This window comes from Canis lupus, chromosome 31 (assembly GCF_003254725.2).
Source record: "Canis lupus dingo isolate Sandy chromosome 31, ASM325472v2, whole genome shotgun sequence".
Lineage (NCBI taxonomy): Eukaryota > Metazoa > Chordata > Mammalia > Carnivora > Canidae > Canis > Canis lupus.
Genome location: NC_064273.1, coordinates 11,621,017 through 11,642,531, shown reverse-complemented (window position 1 = coordinate 11,642,531; position 21,515 = coordinate 11,621,017). Strand labels below are relative to the sequence as shown.

The following is a 21,515-nucleotide window of genomic DNA, read 5'->3' as shown; positions in this document are numbered from 1 at the left end:
AGAAGTTGTGGGGACAGAACAGATGAACTTGCTTTCAAGATATGAGACTACTATTAAGGGGACTAATGAGATTTTTACAACTATTTAGTTTCTCTGTTTAAATTAACTGAGCCCGTAGCATGTATTTAAATGCTCTTCTTAGTAAAAGACAAAGTTGGTGATAGAAAATATCATTAGTTTGCATTTTCTTTCAGGATTATTTGAAAATAAAATTTACCTCTTAATGTAGGATTTTCCCCACATCTTTTTAAGAAAATGGCTATAATTAATTTGCCTCACTCAGCTTCTGACTTAAATAGTTGATTCCAGAAGCAAAAAAAAAAAAAAAAAAAAGGAAAACTCAAAATGGGCACAGCAGTAATCTTGTTTGAACCATAGGATTTTTCTACAGACCACCAGGTTACAAGAAGTAGTCAGCTGAGCAGTGAGGAGCCAGTCAGCTTTTCTCCCTCCATCCTCTGCCATCCATTCCCTTCCTGTTTCAGAACTTGGAAATCATTATCAAATAGAAAATTGACAGCTCTTCCTCTACTTTCTAGCTGCTACTTTGTGATGTCAATATTGATGTCTACATCCTGCTTCAACTTCTTCTATACCGAATTAGACACCAAAATTTCCATAATACTAGTGGGATAGGACCTAGGGGCCACCCCAAATCAAGACTGGTGGTGGTGGCTTACTATCCTCTCTAAAATGCAATGCTCACAAGTAAAGCATTAGAAACAGGGATGGGGTCAGGAAGATCTCTGGCCACCGTGCACACTGAGGGTCCGACAGATCTACATGCATGATCTGTTCTGAATGTTAAAAAAAAAAACCCAGGTGGTGAATATAGAAAAGGCACGTCTCATGCCTGCAGGACAGAAATAGATAGAAGCCTTCTAAATAATGAAAGAGCTTATGAACTCTGCACATGCTCCTGAAACTGTTCTGGATAAGGTCCCAACACAAGACTGGGAATTGCACCCAAGTTGGCACACAATGGACATAAACTCATTCCTCATTCCATGTAATTTGGTAAACACTGTTTGAAGGAAGTTCTCACTTAAAAAATGAGCACATTTTGAAAGAGGGAAATTAAAATGTATAATAAAGCAACAGAAAAAAAGTCTTTATAAAGTTTCAGAAAAAGAGGAGACTCCAATTTTTCTTTTCCTTTTTTTTTTTTTTAGTTTAAGCAGTGTAATAATAAGAGTGTTTATTTATCTCAAGACACAAGGTGTTTCCACATTAGCTAAACTTGGCAGAAGAATCACGAAGAAAGAGCGGGTTGGTGTGAAGGTGAATAAGACATGATAAAACCGGAGATGCATAGTTTTAAAAAAACAAAAAAGAGAGGGATTTTAGATATCCCATAAATGAAAAAAAAAAAAAGCCAAATTAGAGGAAGAGTACAGCAGATCTTGGGTAAAATCAATGAGAATACATTCACACCTTTAAATATCCTGTAAATGAGATGAAAATAACACCTTGAATATACCTTCAGATTAAAAAAAAAACAGAATGGTAAAGAGAAAAATCTTGAGAATATAAAGAGGGAAAAACTAAATCTCACAAAAACTAAAAGAATACTCGTACTGGCCTCAAAGTTCATCTCTGGCCCTTTTTTTTCACATGTTCATTGCCAATTTGCTTTATGTCTTCTGTGAATCACTGGTTAATATGATCCACTAACTTTATACTTCTTTTTTTTAATTTTTTTTAATTTTTATTTATTTATGATAGTTACAGAGAGAGAGAGAGGCAGAGACACAGGCAGAGGGAGAAGCAGGCTCCATGCACCGGGAGCCCGATGTGGGACTCGATCCCGGGTCTCCAGGATCGCGCCCTGGGCCAAAGGCAGGCGCCAAACCGCTGCGCCACCCAGGGATCCCGATCCACTAACTTTAAAACAAAAAGATTTTATCTCTGTCACAAGTTCATAAATGCTGGTTCTTATTTTAAAACTCAAACAATACAGAAGTATAAAGGAAGAAAAGCTTTTCATATCTCTCAGTTCTCATTGTAACACCTCTGAGCAAACCTAGACACATTTAATTAATCCAGCAGGACTGCTAAAAGATCTTTCTGAATCTATGGACCCCTGGAAATTCGTATTAGTAAACACATTCATTAATAATCAGCAGTTTGCCCAAAGATATCTAGCATAGTATTATCTATGATAGCGAAAAACAGTTCAAATTCCTAATAATCAAGCAATATTATGAAATATGTGTTCTACAGCATGCCTTAGCTCAAGGTTTAAAGTTTGATCATATGAGCTCTATAATCTCTATCTTGCTCTTGCCCTCACCTGTTAATGGAATGACAGGTGCTCTTAAGGGACGTGTAGAATTCTTGAAGTTGAAATATGGAGAGGTTGCATTTCTTAGTAATGGGGAAAATGTCTAACATATGAGCATGGGAATGAGTGGATGAGGGAAGAGTTAAGAAGCTTGAGTAGAATTTGGGGAACCAAAGGATCAGGACTTTGGAAGGATCTGCTAGGTGTACATTGACATCACTGACAGTTTGGCAGGAATAGTGTCAAAGACACTGATAGTAAGGCAGGAGTTAGATTAGGGAAATGAGAGATTGCTGTAAACGGTGCAGTGAGGAGGAATGGCAGGAGATATATTTCCATGGAGAGAGGAAGGGAGAAGGATCTTGAAGTGGCAAAGTCGAGGAAAGAGGCAACTACCCCTCTTCTAGGCTGAGTAGTAAGAGGTGCATGCGGGAGGAGAGAGGACAGCCACCCCTTGAGAGGGCTGCAGGGGAACCAGTGTCCTCAGAGAAGAATCTAGTATCAGAGCAGGAAAGTAAGAGAACAGGTCAAGGAGATGGAATTTTTCTGTTGAAAGACTGAATTCTTTTTTTTTTTTTTAAGATTTTATTTATTTATTTGACAGAAAGAGAGAGAGAGAGAGAGAGAGAGAGAGAGCACGCCAGAGAGCACAAGTGGGGGAACAGCAGAGGAAAAGGGAGAAGCAGACTCCCCGCTGAGCAGGGAACCCAATGCAGGGCTCCATCCCAGGACCCCAGGATCATGACTTGAGCTGAAGGAAGCCATTTAAACAACTGAGCCATCCAGCTGCTGAATAGATCGAATTCTAAAAGCACAGCAGGAAGGTTCAGGAATTGGGAAGGGGTGAAATATGGGTAAAAAGGAAGGATGTTCACAAATTCTCTGGTCCTTATAGTCTGGGATACGAGGAATAACTTAATGTGCTTTTTGTAGCCACTGAGGGAAATCAAGATGAACAACACAGTATGATTGATCTTAATGGTCCCAGGGCAAATAAGGATGGGGAAGCGGTGGGTACCAGGATGGAAGGTAGGAGGAGTCAGAATGCTGAGGCTCTCACCAGAGCATCATGGAGCTCTATGGAGTACTCCTTTATCAGTACTAAGGAGGCCAGAGGAAGGGACATTTTGTCAGTACACAGCTGTCCCTTTGGATGGAATCCCCAAAATTGTCCAGTCTACTGAGGGATTTAGAACTCTGATTTAATCACAAAGCAGTTGTAGGATCCAGATTCTTATTTATAGAATACCTTATATTCTACACTTTCTTGTCCTTAGATTCTTATTTAATAGCTATAGGAAATATTGGGGAGCCTAATACTACTTAGATGTTTGGAGTTAGAAAGCCTGAGTATAATACAGCTGGATCTGCATGACAGTCACTGTGAATAAACAGGATGGACTCAGAAAGAAGATGGGAGGAGACCACTTCATCTCCTGAACGAAATGTAAAGAAATGAAAGGTGGTTAGTGAGATAGAGCTTTTGAAACCTTACTCCACCCGAGCAGATTAAACTGGATTTGAAGCTCTTCTAGGTTATGTAGCTTGCAACGACCAGTTAGGTGTGAGGGAAGAAGTCTACACAGGGAAGAATAGCTACACAGAGGGCCAGCTCAGAAAAGACACCAAAAATCAACAATGAGCAGAATTCCTAGAGCAGCTTTAATGCAACTGATTTTCTAAGACGTCTTGAGACCAGATTTTAAATGTCTCTGTTTATGGATATTGCATGTGATTAAATGGGATTTTTTATGGTTTAAATTAAATGAGTATTAAGAATTTTACAGATTAACTGTAAGGATTCAAGTTCTGTAATTTTACTCACTCTCTAACCATAAGGTGCCATGGAGATCTCAACTCCCCAGTTAGCAGATATGTTGCAAAAAGATTAAAGGCAGGTTGACTGCAGAAATGCATTTAAATTGTTCAGTGAGCATATGGAAAGTTATTTGCATTGGTTAATGGAACATGACAAAAAAAAATCAGTTCTTTCCTCTCCATCTCACTAGTATTTAAAAGCAAATAAAACCAATCTGATTGCATTAAAATTCTGAAAAACTGGGCTTGGCAGAAATTCTTTAGAGAGGGATGAAAAAATATCCCCCCATAGTTCCATCTGAATTCCAAAGATATGAGAAGCCAAGGAGTGGCCAAAACATAGCAATCTTTATTAATAAAGCTTGGGAGGAAAATGTAGAGTATTATATTTAAATAGTCTGCAATTATTGAACACCAAGATTCAAAAATCTTAGAAAACCAGTAAAGGTGATGCTGGAAAAATTTATTACATGGGGAACAGAGAATACCTGCACCTGAGGCCAACTTCACCCCAAGAAGACCAAGGAAAACAGCAGTTTTCTTTTCCATATTAAATTTTTTCCATAAAAAAAATCTTTTTTTTTTCCGTATTGCACCAGCTGCTTACTAAGCTCACACTGAAATGTTGTTCCCGTCATCTCTTACAGGGCAATAAATTACCCCAAAGTGGGTAAAACCCAAAACATTTTATTATATTTCATGATCCTGTGGGTCAGAAATGTAGGCAGGGCTCAATTGTGAAGTTCTGCTCCCTATGGTGTGGGCTGGAGTCATTCGGTGGTATTGGATTCACTCAGATGCCTGGCCTTGGCAGTTGTTGGAAGGTTGGATTCAGCTGTGCTCTCCTCCCTCTCCAGGGATCTCAGGACCTCTCCACAGACGAACTGCTTACGGGGAGATTCAAGCTCCAAAGGTGAGTATTCCAAGATACAGAAAGTGGGAACATTAGTCTCTTACAGCTTAGGCCCAGAAACTGGCACCTACTCACTTTGTCCGTATTCTATGGGCCAAAACAAAGAACACATTCAGATTCAAGGGGAAGAGGCAAACACCCCCTAACTCAATGAGGAGAGTGCCAGAGAACTTACCACCGTCATGAGATGCCTGGGTGGCTCAGTGGTTGAGCATCTGCCTTTGGCTCAGGTGGCGATCCTGGCGACCTGGGATCAAGTCTCACGTCGAGCTCCTTGTGGGGACCCTATTTCTCCCTCTGCCTATATTTCTGCCTCTTTGTGTCTCTCATGAATAGATAAGATCTTAAAAACAAAAAAAAGATGAATTTATGGTCACCAACCATGGTGTAAGAATTTGCCTGTCCTCTGACTATGCAGAAAACATATTCATCAACTCTTAGGACCCCTGGGGTTCTCATGTTACAGCATCAAGCTTAGGTGGTCATCACCCAAATCAGATCCAGGCATGGATGAGGTTCTTTGGCTCCTGGGGTGTAGTTCCTCTCTTTCTGCTAAGCTGTAAACTAAAGAGAGATTTTTAGTTTTAAAGTTTTTTCTACCAGCACATGATGGTGAGCCAAAAATAAGTGCAGTAGGAACTCCAGTTCAAATAGGGACAGGATCAGAGGCACAACAGTTACTGAGGTTAATAACTGTGAAATCTAGAATTGGGGACAGTTTTGCTCCTGGGAATGATTCTCCTTGGTTCTTGGCACTGCCTTCTAAGTTCTTGGTTTTGCATTCTGGGTCCTTATCTAGATGGGATGGCTAAGTTTTTGCAACAAAATGAGCTTCTCAGCCCAATTCCTGCCCATAGTAAACTGGGAAGTTCCAAAGACTTTTTTTTTTTTTAATTTTGTACTTTTTAAATCCATGCCATTAAGCATAAAGTATAACACACTTTTTATTCCATTCCTTCCTTCCTTTTTTTTTAAAGATTTTATTTTGCTTATTTTTTAAGATTTTATTTATTTATTCATGAGAGAGAGATGCAGAGACACAGGGAGAGGGAGAAGCAGACTCCATGCAGGGAGCCAGACTTGGGACCCGATTTCGGGTCCTTTTTTTTTTTTTTTTTTTTTTGATAAGACAGACTCTTGGGCAGTCGGGGGAGGGGTATAGGTGGGGGGTGGAGGTGGGGAGGCGGTGGGGGCGGTGGTCGGGGGTGCCTCTGCGGTTTAGCACCACCTTTGGCCCAGGGAGTAATCCTGGAGACCAGGGATCTAGTCCCACATCGGGCTCCCTGCGAGCCTGCTTCTCCCTCTGCCCATGTCTCTGTGTCTCTCATGAATAAATAAATAAAATATTTGAAAAGAAAAAAAAAAAAAAAAAGACAGACTCTTAGAGAAGAGACTTAGGCCAAGAGCAAGAGTCAGGACACTGTGCAGCAACCTCTCTAAGATCCAGCAAAGTCCTGGGAAAGATGCCCTTGGTTTCCATTTTGTTTTGTTTTGAGGTCTCAATAAGGGGATTTATAGAAGCCACACACTTGCAATCCTTACCCTGAGTTTCTTTGAGTGTGCTGCACTTTATATTTGCTAGAGCTACTTCTTTCTTTGAGAATCTTTTTCTGGGAATAGCTGAGGATGAAAACCAATTTTATTTTCAAATCCCTGGATCCTTTATGTTTCTTCTAAATTCTTAAAATCTGAATGAAAATGATACAGTTCCTTCTTTAGTTTTTCTTCCTTTTCCCATCCCCCCACTTCTATCTTGTATTTAATTATAGGAAGCTAGAAACCTGTTGAAATTTTCCACATTCTGTCTATAATCTCTCCAGCTAGATCCACGAATTCATTAAATACCCCCTTTATTGTCTACATTATGATAGGAAGCTATGTTACCAAACTTTTCAATAACAATTTCCTTACTGTTTTCCAAAGCCTCACATTCTTCTGAAGTCTCTTCCAGCTTGACCCTCTCCAGTAACGCTATATTTCCTGCTCTTGAAGTAGAGGTCATGTTATATGAATTTCAGATTAGCCCCTTCTTGGTTGTGGATACTAGAGGACCACGCATTGTAGGGCTCTCCACAGAGAAACACCTAACATACATGTTTAAGGATTATGAGATGTTTAGTCCTTTTTGAGTATTATGTATCAATACCATTGAAAACAGAATGAACACATTTTTATGAATGGCAAAGAATTTGCAGAATTAAAATTTTATTATATAGGAGCTATCCCCTGAACAAAGGTGAAAGAGAAAAGAAAAAAGAACATTAGATTATTCACTTTCTCCAATTATGTATTTCTTTTTTTAAAGATTTATTTCTTTAAGAGGGAAAGGGGGTAGAGAGAGAATCTCAAGCAAATTCCTCGCTGAGCATGGAGCCCAAGGGGGGTGTGATCCTACCTACCTGAGATCATAACCTGAACTGAAATCAAGAGTTCTACACTCAACCGACTGAGCCACCCAAGTGCTCCAACCTATTGTTTATTTCTAATGATACATTCAAATAAAATGTTCAAAAATATTGATTCTGTCTTTTCCTTTTCTCTATAAATAGAGACTACTTAAAACTGGAATGATTGACAAAATGTAAATCACATTGACACAAGAGGGCAGACTTTTCATATATATTTTTCAAGTGAATTGCCAGAACTTCAAGTAATTCTGTGGATATTTTAGCTTATATAAGAAAGGAAGTGATAGGGATCCCAAACCAAAATTAATCCTTCAAGGTGATTCTTTTGCCAGGCTCCTGATTTAATCACTGGCAAGTAGTTCTTGAATTTAAGCTATTTTATACCAATACAATAAAACGAGCAGAAAAACAAAATTAAACTGCAATAAAATTTTATTGATTTAAATGTTTTTTGGAGAGGCAAAGGCTGTGGAGTTAGAGTCTTATATTCTGAAGCTAGGGTAATTAAAACAAATGTACTTTTATTGTAAAGCCAGGTAGTTCAATGGAATAAAATAGAACGCACAGGCACACAAACAAGTAAAAATTTATTATATGACAAAGGAGTCATTTTGACTAGCCATTTGGAGAATGAATAAAATTAGGTTCTTTTTTAGTGAGCATGAGGTGGGGGCAAGGGGGGTGAAGGACAAGCACACTCCCTGCTGAGCAGGGAACCCAACATTGGACTCTATCCTAGGACCCTGAGATCATGACCTGAGCTGAAGGTAGATGCTTAACTGACTGAGCCATCCAGGTGCCCCTTGATTATAAATTTTGATGTTAAATATGAAATAAAATGCCAGAGAAAAATCTGGAAATAGTCCTATAATTTAATAGTTAAAAAAAAGCCTTCCTGAGAATGTCATGCAAAGCAGGTACCACAAAAGAGGAAATGGTAGACTTGAGAGGAAGATGAATTCTCCAGTTCACAGGTACCTAAACAAAACTGAAAACAAATGACACACAGAGAAATATTTTCAACAATTAGAAATGTTACTCAATAATATTCCTTCTATACAAAGATCCCCTTAGAAATAATTAAGAAAAATATGAGAAAAAAATGGACAAAGGACTTAATTCACATAGACTAGAAATGATCCATAAGTTAGTAAAAAGGTTCATGTTCTTTTTCTTCACAAATTCGATTTATAATAAAATATATGAAAACATTTTTTAAAGATTTTATTTATTTATTCATGAGAGACACGGAGAAGCAGAGACATGGGCAGAGGGAGAGGCAGGCTCCTTGCAGGGAGCCTGATTCAGGACTTGATTCCAGGACCCCGAGATCATGACCTGAAGCCAAAGGCGGTTGCTCAACCACTGAGCCCAGGTGCCCCACAAAAACATATGAAAATGTTAACAAGAAAAATAGCATACTTGGCTTACTAGCTTGGCAATTATAAAATAAATTAAATATCGAATAAAGGTAAGGTTGTTGGAAGATGAGCTAGCTGTCTTATACTGTCATGGACTGAATGTTTGTATTCCCCTAAAATTCACATGTTGAAACCTGAACCCTCAAGGTGATGGCATTAGGAGGTGGGGCCTTTGGGGGATGACTAGGAGTAGATGAAGCCATTAGTGGGGAGCCCTTATGAATGGGATTAGTGCCCTCAAAGTCAGGAGAGAGCTTGTTTTACCTTTGTGGTCTCTACCATGTGACGATACAAAGAGAAGTGCATTGTCTGCAACCTAGAAGTATGATCTTACCAGAACTTTCCCAAACTGGCACTCTGGACATCCAGCCCCAAAAACTATGAGAAATAAATCTCTTTTCTTTATAAGCCATTCAGCCTATGGTATTTTGTAATAGCAGCCTGAACTAATGCTGCTGATAGAAATGTAAATTAGCATTATCTTTCTGAAGAGAAAAACAAAACAAGAAATATTAAGCAAAAAAATAAAAAATAAAAAAAGAAATATTAAGCAACTTACCCTAAATAACAATAGGAAGTGACAAAACTCAAATTTTAACACAGAGATCACGACCAGCCAAACCTAGTGTCCTTACTCTACAATAAACACTTGGATTTAAGGAGTGCATCATTTAGAATATAAATCGAAGATCTAAAAAAAGGGAGGGAGTTTATTGTACAACTACAGGGGTCTTAGGTAGATTTCTTGAATGAGGATCTCAGATGTCTTTATTACTTTCTTTTGTTTCTGCTTTTCTCCACATTTCTATATTATTCTATTCTGTAAAGGACTTCATCTGTTTTTCTTACCTACGAGACGAAAAGCCAGCTATAGACACCCCCCAAATTTTCATTTTTTGAATAAAGTCACTCTTTTCTTTCCTTTTTGTGTTTCCCAGCAGAAGAGACCATGATTGAGCCACCTCAGATTGGGTGCCAGTTCCAACCAAGTACTTTTGACCACAAGTGGGAGGTGACAAGGATTGGTTTGGGTTGGGTCTTGTGCATGTTGCTGCTCCAAACATCTGTAAGTGAAGAAACAATGTCCTTTTATCAGATGGTTATTACAATGTGATCATGATGAGGGAGGATTGGTGTTTATTTGTTTGTTTGTTTATTTATTTATTTTAGGATTGGTCTTTAAATGAAATTACTTAATATGAGACAATCCACAATATGTGTGCAGACAAAACCAGATTCATGAACTTCAAAATGGAGGACTAGACTATTTATAGATTCTTTATATTGAATTTAACAATTCCAGGGAGAATTCAGCATCCTTATTTACAGAGTATTTTCCTCAGGACTAACATCTGGCATTCAGTTTTAACCTGAATAAATAGTAGTTATTATGATTATTAACCTCATACAGCTTCACACTATGGGCAACAGTCCTGCTTTTTTTTTTTTTTTTTAAATGTCATAAATGACATCTGGTTTTAATGTTAAGAATCAATCTACAGACAAAGTATGGCAAACTGAATTAGCTCTACAGGATTTGTTGTACAGGCTACAAAGCTTGACAAAGCGAACAGGTGAGTGGCTGGAGGAAGGGCAGCCGCCAGGATGGGAAGCTATTCATTTCACACAGATGCAATCTCAGGAAGAAATGGACATTTTTAAGACTATTATTCAAAGTGGTGATAGTAATCAATAGAAACAATAGCAACATAAATATGAGAGAGAGAGAAAAAAAAAAAAACAGGAGGGGGGGCCCAGGTGGTTAATGTAATCATCACAGCAGGGAGTCAGTAGGGACTATTACCATGAACAAGTCAAGTGAGAGAATATGAGGGTATTACTAATATCATTAATATTATTAATTAGTAGTAGAGTGTGAGATTACTCACAGTTATGAAAGGAGCATGAATGAAAAAAAACTAAAAACGACAACAAACACGGTGAAAGAAAGAAGGGTTGCTCCCCAGAGTCCGGTGGGGCGCGGAGAGGCACTTTCCTCCCAATGAGTTCTATTTCTGTATCTGACACAATTAAAATAATGAACAATTAGGCAAAAACGTGATTCTGATCGTCCTCGGGGTTCAGGCACTTTCAGGAACTCCCCGTGGCCTGGCGCCAAGCGGAAGCTGGCCCAGGCCCTCGGGGCCCCCAAGGGCTGCCCTGGGGCCCGCCCACCTGCCGCCGCCCAGAAGCCCGCGGTGCGGCGCCTCCTCCGGGAAGCCCCCGGGGAGCGCGCCTCTGCCGGGCCGCCGCCCTCCGAGGCCCCAGCTCCGCCCCGGGGGGGCATCCCGGGAGGGGGAGCCCGGGTGCGAGGTGAGAGCTGGCGGCGGAGGGGATCCCGCCCGCAGTCTGCCCCTCCCCGGGCTGAGGAGCGGGGCCTCCGCGGAGGGCGCACCTGCTCCTCGCCTCGGGTCTGCGAGTCCTCGCCGGGGCCGCTACGCGTCCCGCCCCCCTGCGGGGCCCAGGGCAGAGGCGGGCCCGGAGGAGACGGGGCGGGCGGGGGGGGCGCCTCGTGGCATCAGGCCGTGGGGGGCTGCGGCGCATCCAGACGCCGCCGGGGGGCGGAGCGACAGCGGCCGTCTCGGAATCGCCTTCTGCGAGCATCTTGTCGTTTCACGCGGGCAGCCCCAGGTGAGGGGACGGATACGGGGACACTGAACACTCCGCTTTAGGGGGTACCTGTCAAATCTCCATAGACTCGATGCGACTCAATTTCAGGTCTTTTTATTTATTTATTTATTTATTTATTTATTATTATTTATTTATGTATTTATATTTATTATTTTTTTTTAATTTCAGGTCTCTTTAAGCCAGTGACATAAAAATTTAACCGAGCAAAAACAAAAGTAAAGTATTTAAAATTCATTAAGAACGTGGTTTTTCCGGCAGCGCAGGTGGCTCAGCGGTTCAGCGCCGCCTGCAGCCCGGGGCCTGATCCTGGAGACCCGGGATCGAGTCCCACGTCGGGCTCCCTGCGTGGAGCCTGCTTCTCCCTCTGCCTGTGTCTCCGCCTCTCTCTCTCAATCTGTGTCTCTCGTGAATAAATAAATAAAATCTTATATATATATATATTTTTTTTTAATTTAAAAATTTTAAGTAAAATTTCTCATGTTTGTATTTTCCTAAATGGTGCATATTCTATGGAAAAAGACAATTGAAGTTTGGGGAAATAGAACTGAAATAGGATTAGGGTATCAAAGGAAAAAAAAACATTTTGTTGGGACACCTGGGTGGCTCAGTGGTTGAGTGTGGGTCCTGGGATGCAGTCCTGCATCACGCTTCCTCTGGAAAGCCTGCTTCTCCCTCTGCCTATGTCTCTGTGTCCTTCATGAAAAAATAATTTTTTTTAAAAAAAAGCAGTTTTGCTGTAAAATGAATCTCTTGCACAGAATATTGTTGGAGAGCCTCCATTTAATTTACCCAGAGTGACTTTAATAGATTTGCAATTTATCTGGTTAGGACAGAGTCTTTCCATAGAGCCTCAGTGTTAGTCACACGGACCATGAGGCACAGGTTTACATGTAGAAGTGACAATGACATCAATCCTGGCACAAGGTAATTATGATACCTGTTTACAAATTTTCATTCAAAAGCACTGACCAGTCATTATAGATCCTGTAAGTAAATTTTTAGTTCCGACAGTGTGGTAATATATTTAGAGCACTGGAACAGGTCAGGCCTCGCAAGACTTCCCTTCTGGTTTGACCCTGCTGAGAGAAGATGTGTGTTTTCGGGCCACTGAACTTCAGCTTCCTCATTCGTAGGGTGTTTTTCTCTAAGGTCTGGCATGCAGTGGCCTGAATACATAGTAGGTATCATTATGATTGTTAACCTTGCACAGTTTCAGTTCCTCATTGCAACTATCATTCATTCCTACTATCCAAATCCAGTAATGAACATTTTAGCAGTAAACAAGGAAAGTTTGATTAATTAATTAAGAACACCTTTATTGCTGCCCCAAAATTTAGTTATTTGAAGCAATTCAATGAGTTTATCTGCAATGTTCCTCAGAAAAGTACCTTAGGTAATTCTGCACAGTTCTTTCTTAAGGTTCCCACTTATTTCCAGGGTACGGTGGATCAGAATGATTGTCTTAGTCCTGCTTTGAGGGGGCCAAGGAGGGAAGAAGCTGCTGTGTGGGCAGCTGGATAATCTGTGGGTAGAAGGTGGAGGTAGTACCAGTTTGTGAGAGAGGTAGACCTGAGATGTCCATCAAAGAAATGGCTTGTAACCACCTCATACCCATTTTCACATACAACCCATAGGCTGATGTTTTGGAGTTTATCTTCCTATTTTCCGAACATGACATTTATTTTGATTAGATTCTTCCTGTGTACACATATTCTGAGGGAGGACATCAGGCCAAATGGCTGGTCTGATTTGCCTTCCAAAATCTTGTGACAGAGCCCTGAACTTCGCCATTACCTCAGAATGATGTTTTGTTTTGTTTTTAAAGATTTTATTTCTTTATTCATGAGAGACACACAGAGAGAGGCAGAGACATAGGCAGAGGGAGAAGCAGGCTCCCTGTGGGAAGCCCGATGCCAGACTCTATCCCAGGACCCCAGGATCACGACCTGAGCCAAAGGCACTCAAACGCTGAGCCCACCCAGGTGCCTGGGAATGAGATTTTAAGCTCAGGAGATTTTAATTACATTTTAAAGCAATATAATCACCAATTTAAGAATCGCTGGCTAGGGACACCTGGGTGGCTCAGTGGTTGGGCATCTACCTTCAGCTCAGGGCGTGATCCCGGGATGCCTGGATCGAGTCCCACAATTGGCTCCCTGCATGGAGCATGCTTCACCCTCTGCCTGTGTCTCTGTCTCTCTCTCTCTCTGTGTCTCTCATGAATAGATTAAAAAAAATCTTTACAAAAAAAAGAATCCCTGGCTAAGGAAATATGCCAATTTTTCAGACCAAAGTATTGTACAGGCATTTGGATAATTAAAAGTAATACCATATATGTATAGGCCTATGTTAGATGAACCAAAAAAAATGCCTTAGCTCATAGTAAATACAGTTCAGGGTTACTGAATTTTCATCATTTAAGAAAGATTTCTTTTTAAAAAAATGTAGTATCAATTTCCTTACATAAATCTAAACAAGCAAGCATATTTGCTATTAAAGGGACCAATAACCCTCCAGAGTAGTATAAGGATAACTTTAAATTGAAAACATCTGAACAAATAGCCTTTCTCAGGAAGAAATTGTATCTAACTTCCCTTTGCTGACTTAAGCAGAATAAATCCTCCTCGGAAGGGGTTTCCTGTTTGAGAGAAGATTGATCCTTAGCCCTGGTAAATGAGAGTCCAGCTGCCGTAAATACCTCTTGGAGGGGAGCTTCCAGCCAGGAAGAAGACTGCCCATCTGACCTGGATGAAAATTTATGTAAACATATATAAACAACAGAACCTTTCATACTTTCCCACTGAAGCCCTAGCCCACCAACCCCCTCATTATGTTAAACTGGTATATAAACCATTGCCCCTTGCAATTTGAAAAGCTGGTCCTTATACCATACTCCCACAGGCATGTGAACTAAACTTTTCTCAAAGTCATTAATTTAGACAAATAATTCAAAAAAATTAATTAACCTTTGTCAATTTAATTTTCAGGCCCCAGACTACTTACACCTGAGCTGGTAAGGGAATGTTTTCCTCCTAACGCTATCCAGCTTGGTAATTAAAGCTCTCCATCCTGGGGATCCCTGGGTGGCTCAGCGGCTTAGTGCCTGCCTTTGGCCCAGGGCACAATCCTAGAGTCCCTGGATTGAGTCCTGTGTCGGGCTCCTGGCATGGAGCCTGCTTCTCCCTCCTCCTGTGTCTCCCTCTCTCTCTCTGTGTCTTTCATGAATAGATAAATCTTTAAAGAAAAAAAAAGAGTTAAAGCTCTCCATCCTGAATATATACCACTTCTTCCCATGATGTGGCTCAAATCCCTTTGTAAAGGAAAACATCTTCTAACCTGACAGTTTGGAAAAGAGATCCATTTTCTTAATTTTTGTGTCCTTGGTTTCAAAAAGTAACTTATAGATTGAGATCTGTTAGTTGGGTGGCTTTGGAGTCACCAAGTGTCTTGCAATAGGACTCCGTGAATTTCTGACCATTTCTGACCAGTCCCATTGAGGAGACTCCATGGAAACATAGAGCAAGGGTGCCTGGGTGGCTCAGCAGTTGGGCATCTGTCTTTGACTCAGGTCATGACCCTGGGGTCCTGGGATGGAGTCCTGCAAAGGTCCGGGCTTCCTGCGCAGCAGGGAGTCTGATTTTCTCTCTCCCCCTCTGTCCCTCCCCACCGTTCCTTCTCTGTCTCTCTCAAATAAATACAATTAAAAACAACAACAAAATAAACCCAGAGCAAGACAAGAGAAGGCACCGTTCGTCATCCTGCCACTATTCCCTCAGAGAAGCTGACTTTGTGTCCATTGCAGAGGAGGGGGAGACACTGACTCAAGTAGAGCAAGTCGGAGGAGGAGGAGGAGGAGGAGGAGGGGGAGGGGGAGGGGGAGGGGGAGGGGGAGGGGGAGGAGGAGGAGGAGGAGGAGGAGGAGGAGGAGGAGGAGCTTCAAGATGCTGCCCGTAGCTTGAAGATGTTGGGAAGTTGCAGGGGCCCTAGTGGGAGTGGAGGAGGTGGGAGGAAGCCACTTGTTCCCTAGGAAACTGACCTTGAGTTTAACCCTTCTGCCTGGAAGGGCAGCAGGAAACCCTTATCTTGGTTAGCTCCTGGTCAAAGTAGGTGTGTCAGTTATTTTCAGAAAATCCTGCTCCTTGTAAAACAGCTGACAATTTACTTTCCTTAGAGGTTCATTCAACAATTTACTTCAATTTTTTTATGACAGCTGACAAATTTCCTAGGCTGTTTTCAAGTGTGTCATATTAAGATTCCCCTGACTTAAATTCTAGTTGACTTTTAAGTTTCTAGGGCAGCCCAGGTGGCTCAGCGGTTTAGCACCGCCTGCAGCCGAGGGCGTGATCCTGGAGACCCTGGATCCAGTCTCAGGTCAGGCTCCCTGCATGGAGCCTGCTTCTCCCTCTGCCTGTGTCTCTGCCTCTCATTCTCTCTGTGTGTCTCTATGAATGAATAAATAAAATCTTAAAAAAAAAAAACAAAGAAGACTTTCAAGTTTCTAAATGCTATCAACTGTACCTTACTTTAGTTCCTTAAATTCCTCTAATTTTATTTGCTATATTCTGATTCTTTTGTCATTTTCCTACCTCTAAATGGCTCATTTGCTGAGAAATAAACTCCTCATTCAGGATGTTTCAAAATACCACTCATTGTTCTAAATTCAAGTTTAATGTCACCTCAGGTGGAAATGAAATGTACTTTATTTGAGCCCTTTGCTGACTGCACTGTTTATTCTTTGTAGAAGGCTCAACTTAATTTCTGTTTCACACTCCATTACAATGGGTGGGAGCAATAAATTCAGTCAGTGGGAGTATTCACTTCTTCCCGCAGGACTGTATCCTCTACAGGATTACCTAACATAGGAACACAATTGCCATTTTAATAAAATAAAAAACCTTCAGGCAAGCGTTCAGAAAGAAACTCAAATTGCTTATGTTGTACAAAAATCTAAAGATTTTCTCTCTTCACATCCTAACAAAGCACTCCATGACCCAAGATTTATATGTTAAATTGAATTTGGCAAAATTCTAAAAGAAAACATAATATACTGTTTCTAAAAGAAAACATTATATTAACTATATAAAAATTAAGATCTGCTCTGGCAAGAAAACACAAAAAATAAACTGGAAATTATTTAAATATTATATAACAGAGAGCAAACTTTCTTAAAAGAGGATTTTAAAAATCAGCAAATAGAACTTTTTAAAAAAATCCAACATACTGAGACTACACAGTTTGATCTCCTTTTCCTCCAAAAACTTGCTTAAAACAAGAGTAAGATTAAAAAAAGAAAGAAAAAGAACTATTTAAGCAGAAGAGATTGGGAAAAGAGATAATAACACAATTTTAGACATTCTCTAGATCTTTTTTTTTTTTTTTAATTTTTTTTATTTATTTATGATAGTCACACAAAGAGAGAGAGAGAGGGAGGCAGAGACACAGGCAGAGGGAGAAGCAGGCTCCATGCACCGGGAGCCCGACGTGGGATTCGATCCTGGGTCTCCAGGATCGTGCCCCGGGCCAAAGGCAGGCGCCAAACCGCTGCGCCACCCAGGGATCCCCATTCTCTAGATCTTTAAGAAAACTAACCAACTCAACAAAAATCTCTCTTAATCACATATCTTCTTTGAGTTATGGTCCTATTTATCTTCTTTCTTTCACAGCAAGAAACTTGAATAAGTTATCTCTTCTTGCTGTCCATCAGTTATCTCCTCTATCTTCACTTGAAATTACTCTGATGGTGCTTTTGCCAAAATTATTCACCCAAAGTGTGTTCTATGAAGCATCATTGCTGAATCCAGTGACCAATTCTGAGTCCCTATCTTACCTGATCTTACCTGATCTATCAATAACATTTGATGCAACTAATTATTTCTTCCTTCCAGAAACACTTTCTTCACTTGGATTCCTCGACACCATGTTCTGCTTGTCGTTCTACTGGAGGTTCTTTCTCATTTATACCCTGAGGTACAAATACTGGCAATACTCAGGGCACAGACCTGAGGGCATCTCCTTTCTATCTACATGCACTTCCTAGATGATCTCATCCAGTCTCAAGACTTGAAATACCATCAGTATGCCAATAATGCTAATGTTTAAATCTTCAACCTTCATCTTTCCCGTGGACTCCAGACTTAGATATGCAAATTTCATGATATCTTTTATTAGGTTTCTGATATGGAAATCATAATTAACACGTCCAAAATTCTGCTCCAGATCTTCATATCAGTAAATGATAACTTAATTCTTCCAGTTGCTCTGACCAAATACCTTGGAGTCCTTGTTGACCATTCATTCCCTCTTTCCCAGCATTAGAATGCTTTGTGAATTGTCAACTTTATCTTTAAAAGACACCTAGAGTTCTGACCACTTCTATTGCTACTGTTTTGATCTACACAAACATCTTTTCTTGACTGGATAACTTTGATAGTCTTGATAGGTCTGGCCTTGTGAGGGCCCTCACTCCCCCACCTCATCCACAAGACATCCCCATTAAGAATAGAAGTCAGAGTTGTTACAATGTTACAACAGGGTTGTTACAAAGTTCCCACTATCTTTTGCTCACATTCTTTTCTTTCTTAAATTTCATTTTTATTCATGAGACAGAGAGAGAGGCAGAGACACAAGCAGACAGAGAAGCAGGCTTCCCGCAAGGAGCTTGATGTGGGACCCAATTCCAGGATCCCAGGATCCTGACCTGAACCAAAGGCAGATGCTCAACCACTGAGCCATCCAGATGCCCCAGCTCACATTTTTTCTTGTGATCAACTTCCTCCACCATATTAGCTTCCTTCTCTTTCTTCCCTAGAATGCTTCCTCCTTGGGGCCTTTTCATCTGCTGTTCCCTCTGTCTGGACTTCTTCCCTCAGATATCCACATGGCTTACTTTCCCTCCTGCTTTGAGTTTTTAATCCCTGAACATTGCCCTTAAATAAATATATTCTTCCTCAGCAGCTATCAGTTATTAACATCTCACTTTATATGTTATTTATCTTATTTATTATCTTTCTACTAGACAGTTCCATAAAAACATGATTTAAAAATATATGTATGTCACCATAACCCAAGTTCCTGTATCCTCAAGAGGTTGGGGTGATACTGACAAGAGGCAAGTCATTTTACTTTTTTTTTTTTTTAAGATTTTATTTATTCATGAGAGAGAGAGAGAAAGAGAGAGAGGCAGAGACACAGGCAGAGGGAGAAGTAGCCTCTATGCAGGGAGCCCAATGTGGGACTCGATCCCAGGTCTCCAGGATCATGCCCTGAGCTGAAGGCAGGCGCTCAACCACTGAGTCACTCAGGTGTCCTAAGTCATTTTATTTGTACAGGTTTAAAACTTGGAGTCTTCCAAAGACAGGTGGAAGAGCAGGGCTAAAAATGTGAGAACTGTTGACAGTCAGGATAGAAAATTGTTAGACTACTAGGTGTCCTTTTTTTTTTTTTTTTCCTGTGTATTCAGGTGATTGCCTTTCTTCCTCCCAGGATTTTCTTGAGGAATGGAGACTCTCATGCCCTTCCATCACTGCATTCTGTGTTTGCCTCTATTATGTTGTAGCACCATCCTGAAATCACTTTTCTAACTGTCCATCAATGCCAAAAAAAACATAAATTCCTTGAATGAAGGGATCAAACTTTTCCAGTGAGGTCTGTTGCCTCAGCACCAAAATCTGTTTGGAATGATAATCATTCCTTTTTGATTGATTTGCTTTAATGAATACTCCAAGCAGGAAATGAAAAGAACCTGAACAGGGTCACAAATGAGGAGTTAATGACCACTTAGAAATGAAGTGAAGGGAACTGTCATTCTAGAATAACTCCCAGGGTTTTGACTGGCAAGCAGGAGAGTCTGCAATGTTTCCCTTGTGATTAACTTGGAGGTGGGATAAAATCAATGAAGATTTGTTAGCCTGGGGCAAGCAGCTGGGCTGAGTTATTTTCCTATCCAGGTCATTACTAATTTTCTCATATAGAAATAGAAGCAAAGACAATAATTATTAGGATTCAAATAGTGTGTTGGGCTGATCAACAGCATTCATTTAAATCATGTTTTCATTTATTATCCCCAAACAAGGTCAAGTAGTTGAAACAATTATTGCTAGATCCAGGTCCTTGCAATAGATAATATTATGTAAACTTGTTGGGTGTCAATCATTCCTAGACTTTATAACACAAGAAAAATGTGAGAGTCTATCCTTACATCGTGGTTAGGGTTTCCAATTAAAATGCAAGTGGCCCTGTATTTCTTAATCCTCATAAAACCTGTTGATGCTATAACAAGATGGTGTTGGAAACTTGAAAGGAAATTTTACTGGGAACCAGATAATAGATTACTTGATCTCACCTGCTAAGGCAGTTCTGCAGGCCCATGAAGTAATTTTTGCAGGTTAGGCATGACTGGTAATAAACTTAATCCACAGTTGGGGTACCATGTGACCCTGCAGAACCCATTCTGATGCTGTAACATCATCACTAAGAACTTCAGCAAATACCACTAAGTGAAAACTGGAAAAGTTGTGCTCACTGAACTTCCTCAGGCTTGAAGCATAGAAGCAGACATCATCCTTTGTTAAGAAGATGTCCTCTGGGACGCCCCGGGGGCTCAGTGGTTGAGCATCTGCCTTCAGCTCAGGGCGGGATCCTGTAGTCCAGAATCCCATATCGGGCTCCTTACATGGATCCTGCTTCTGTCTCTGCCTCTCTCTATGTTTCTCATGAATAAGTAAATAAAATCTTAAAAATAAATAAATAAATAATGTTCTCTGAACTTTCCACATTGAAATATAATTTCTATAAAGATTTATAGATTAGTGCTCCTTTACCCAAAATCAAACCCAGGCTAGTAATTCACATTTCTTAATGGGAAATAAATGAATGAGAGGCTCCTAATTCTGATGTAACTAGCTTTACCAGGATGAAATAGATATAGAAATGGATAATAGAGGTAGAATATGGACACTTCAAACTGAGCTTTGACTACAGGCCTGAACAGTTCAGTTGATGTTCCATCAGTTCTTCCAGATGGTATTCTAAAAGCCAACCCTACTCCGCCAAGCCTTTCTCCCTAGGGACAAGGAAGATGGGGAACTAAACAGCCAGGCCATCCACCCAGAGGCAGCTAGTTAAACCACATCTGTCGCTAGCCACACCCACCCTGAGCAGTCCGCCCAGCTCTTAAACATATTTAAATGGAGATGGGGCTGAGTAACTGGTATCACCTTTATCTTTGCATTCTGCTCTTAGTCCCAATAACAGGCTAATTTTAATTTCCTTAACTGCCTAACACCAAAAGTGCTTTATTATTGTTGAAGTAGGCACATGGTCTAAGAGACACTGAAACAGTTCTCTGCTAAGTCACCAAAGTGCGGTCAACAATCGTTCTAACCTTCCAGCAACCAGTCCAACACTGGCCACAGAAGAAAATATTGCGCAAGGCAAAAATTGGGGTAATCCTGAAAGCACTGAGTTTGTATTGCTAATGAGACATTCAGGAGGGAGTGTTCAGTCGGCACCTGGAGGACAGTCTGGAGACAGTTTCAGAAGTACTGTGTTGGCAAGAGATGAAACTCTTTCTAATTCCCCAACAGTTTATTTAGCTGCACAAAGGAAGAGGTTGACTACTCAAATGTACAATGTTCCTGCACCTGCACAGTGCTAAAGAAAGTGTCATAATTCCTAACTTTTTCTTTCATTACACTCTGAACAAAAAAACCAACATTACATCAGAACTTTGTCACGTTATAATAAATTAGTTATTGCTAATCTAATAATTGCATCTAATGCTAAGATTTCAAAGGTGACAACCGTCTTATTAGCTATACATAGCTATTTGAAACCATAGCTCAGGATGCATCATTTCAGGAAAAATTTCAAGGGTATATTTTCTTGCACCCATTTTTGACCAACTTTAATTCTAAGTAATTTTTCTCAATGGTTTTGCCACTGCCTGATGCATTATAAAAATTCATTTAAAAAAATTAGTGATGGGATCCCTGGGTGGTGCAGCGGTTTGGCGCCTGCCTTTGGCCCAGGGCGCGATCCTG

General features: G+C 40.5%; 1 protein-coding gene across 2 annotated transcripts in view; it reads left to right on the top strand.

Annotated features, from left to right (window-relative positions):
• LIPI (lipase I) overlaps positions 1-21,515 on the top strand; it is a 131,123-nt gene that overhangs the window by 28,902 nt on the left and 80,706 nt on the right. Inside the window, exons 2-3 of one of the 2 annotated variants that reach the window (XM_035709342.2) lie at positions 4,960-5,015; positions 9,786-9,910. The gene's annotated coding sequence lies outside the window, so the exon portion shown is untranslated. Of the gene's footprint in view, positions 1-4,959; positions 5,016-9,782; positions 9,911-21,515 lie in introns of both variants that reach the window. The other variant, XM_049104700.1, reaches the window with a different exon arrangement.